This window comes from Tupaia chinensis, unplaced genomic scaffold (assembly GCF_000334495.1).
Source record: "Tupaia chinensis unplaced genomic scaffold, TupChi_1.0 Scaffold000214_1, whole genome shotgun sequence".
Taxonomy (NCBI): Eukaryota; Metazoa; Chordata; class Mammalia; order Scandentia; family Tupaiidae; genus Tupaia; species Tupaia belangeri.
This window is the reverse complement of record NW_006159689.1, coordinates 586,590-590,178: the sequence shown is the minus strand read 5'-3', so window position 1 is coordinate 590,178 and position 3,589 is coordinate 586,590.

The following is a 3,589-nucleotide window of genomic DNA, read 5'->3' as shown; positions in this document are numbered from 1 at the left end:
GTTTTCTTAATAGTACCATGTGAACTTACCATTGAAAGTAGTTAGATTATTTAAGAAATTGTGTGATCAATACAATGTGGGTGGAAAAGGATTAGAAGACAATTGTAGACACCAGAGACAGTGGGAGAAAAGGGTGGGAAAGGACAGAGGGCCAGAAAGAGGGGTAGAAAATTTTGGATAATAATATGCATGATTAAGTCACTATGCAGTACAGTCTAGATGGGAAATCACATTTTGTATGCTATGATGATGCTTAACGAAAGAATGTAAATTAAGTTACAAAAAAAAAGAAAAGTTTCAGAAAAAAAAAAAAAAAACCCATTTGATGACCACAGTTAAGATATATAGCCCCAGCTAGGTGATACTTTATAGGATGCCTAAAGTTAGACTTGTGTTCATGGAAATGTGTATATCAGCTATGTTTGCTATGAAAATATTTAGATTAATTAATATCTTTAGTAATTCAATAAAATGGGGGGAAAACAGTATAGAAAGTAAACATAGATACCAGAGACAGTGTGGGAAGAGAGTGGGAGATGGCTGAGGGTAAGAGATAGGGAATCAAGGATGGGGGGAAAAGCAAAACATACAGGAAACAAGAAATGGAAAATTATTTGTTGACAATAACATGTTTGTTGATGTGCTTGATTGAGACAATATACAGTGTACTCTGGATGGAAAATTTCATTGTGTATGCTGTAATGATGTACAGTGAATGAACGTAAACAAATAAATTTAAATTTAAAAAATTAAATTTAAAAAAATTTAAAAAAAAGAAAAGTGCTTGCATATCAATGTTTATTGCAGCATTATTCACGATTGCTAAGACATGGAATCAACCCAAATGTCCACGAACAGTTGAAAGGATTGAAAAAGTATATATATACTCTAAGAAATAATATTCAACCTTAAAAAACTAGACCCTGGCATTTGATAGAAAGTGGTCGAATACGGAAGATTTACTGCTGAGCAAGTCAGGCTATGAAAGAAAGACACTGTATGTCTCCACTCAGTATATAAGGACCATCCACACTCTGAATACCCAGTACAGACTGAAATATCGGAGGACATGAAAGCTTTGAAAATAGTTATGGACACTGGAGACAGTGAGAAAGGAGGGTGGGAGAAGGAAGAGCAGAGGGTAGGAAATCAGGAGGGGAATAGAGAGGCAAGACATTTTCGGGACACAGTAATGGTTTATCACCTGTTGATGGTAGCGTGTACAGTATGCTACACTGGACTGGAGTGAGGTGTATTTCTTGTTGGGTAAATTTTCTTTGCAAGTCAAATGATGTATAGTAAATGAATATATAAATAATAATAATTTAAAAAAAGGAAAGTCTCCTGGCTCTACATAGACTTTCTTAGACTCTACTTAGAGTGTACCACTGCTCCCACGACCACCCTGGTCCCAGCCGCCATCCCTTCCAGATGGGCGATCATGGCCTCCTACCTGGGCTCCGGCTTTTACCCTTGAAACTCTGGGGTCATAGCGCTTGCGGTGACTCTGCTAAAGCGTAAATCACAGGCTATGACTCTCCTGGTGCAGACATGCCGGCGACACATCAGATAAAGCCGAGACGCTGGCAGTGACGCCCCTCACACCAGCGCCTCTGCCCTGGTCTCCTGCCACGGCTTTGCTCACTGTGCTTCCTGGAATCCCCTTGGACAGAATCTCCTTGGACCCCTTAACCGTGACTGCCTCTCCCCGGACTTCTGCTCCTCACCTGCTTTGCATTTTCATCAAATGCCAGCCTTCGCAGAGGTGCTCTGTGAAAGCCGTGTCTGAAAAGTCAGCGTCTGGCACTGTCAAGGCCCTGCCCTGTGCTAGTTCTCTCCACAGCACGAGCGCAGCTGGGCACGCACACGCTCAGTTCTGTGCTTCTGCTCTCCACATAATCCCACGACAACACCAGCCCTCGGATGGGCCTGGCTCACAGCGTGGCCTCAGCACGTGCCGACTGGGTGAAATGGCACGCGGCCGCAGTCGCCACTCTCCGTGGGCAGGAGGGCTCCCAGGAATTTACAAAGACTGAACGGGTGGCGCCGCACTCGGAGACGTCTGCACCAGCCTGTTTATTCCGCCCCACCTCACAGCGAGGACAAAAGGAAGGGATTCCAGGGACCCAGCCCCTCTGTAAAGACCAGGGGTAATTCCCTAAACCAGGGTGGGCCTGCCAGATCTGTGACCAAGGCTTGAACCGTGTTCCCACGGAAGGGAGCATATCTTAACTCGCCCTCCGGATGGACCCGGGTGTCCTTCCCACCAGCTGCCGGGTGTGGTGCTGGGGCCTTCGAGTACCATCTTAGCCATATCAACCCCGGGGCTCCACCAGCTGGCAGCGGCCCGTCTGCCCGAGCACAGAGACCCTCCTCGGTACTGTTCGCCCAGCCCTCCTGCCGCACAGAGGCACCAGCCTGCAGACACCATCGAGGACTGCATTCCCCACACCCTTGACCCCGCTCCCTTACACTGTCCCCTGGGGTCGACTCATGACATCTCTCTCCATCCTGGATGGACCCTTAAACTTATATTCTTTTTTTTTTTCTTTTAAGTTTCTGTATTTATTGCACAAGAGAAAAGACAAGCCTTAACAGAGACTCACACTGCACCCCCTCCCCCAGGCTTCCCAGCCAGCCCGGATGATGGGCAGGCCTGCCTGGGTATACAGGTCAGCTCGGGGACCACACCATGGGCATCCACAGGGACATCACATCTCCCGAGCAGCTCCTCGCTGCTGTGCCACTGAGCCAGCCCTGGACTCACACTCCTCTTCCCAACGTGTGTTCAAACCTCCCCTGAGACGCCATGGACTTGTCTACCAGAGTAGCCAAACACAGGTCTCGGTCTCCCCCGGAGAAACACCTGTGCTCACCCCGATCTGGCCCGGTCTGCGGGAATCCAGCCTGTCGCCCAGGTGACCACTCGCGTGACCCTCCACGTCTCCTCTCTCCTACAAACATCCCAGCCCCGGAAACCTCTGCTGGCTCTCCTTCCAGACCATACCCACCCTGCCAGGCCACTTCCGCCTGTTGTCACTGGTCCCTCAATGACGGCAGTGTCCCTGCTGGGCTGGCCTCCCAGAGCCACCCTCGCACCCCATCTCTACTTCAGTGACACTGGAGTGAACCCGTAGCCATAAAAATAGAACCACAGTGCTTTGGCCAGTTGGCCCGCCACCTCCGCTCAGACCCCTTTCTCTGCTCTCCTGGAGTCCTCGCTCCGGTCTGGCGGCCTCTGTGCTGTCCCCTCCACACAGGGCAGTGCCAGCCACCGGGGCATTGGCACCTGCTCTTACCCCGCACAGAGGGCTCCCCGCACCTGCTCTCTGCCCTCGTCCTCCCTGCTCCCTCCTGAGGCCTTCCCTCCCCAGGCAGAGGGGGTCCAGGCTCCCTGCCCCACCACAGGCCAAGGCCTCAGACTGCACCTCCTCCAGGGCGTGCTGGGTCTCTGCCTTCCCGACTACAGCCTAATTCTCCTGATGCCCCTCTGGGTCAGGGGTGACCCCTGGGCCCTGGCACAGCGTCTGGCATCAATTCTGTCCTCAGCAAATGTCTGTTAACTGAGTAATAAAACAACTAGGAATTT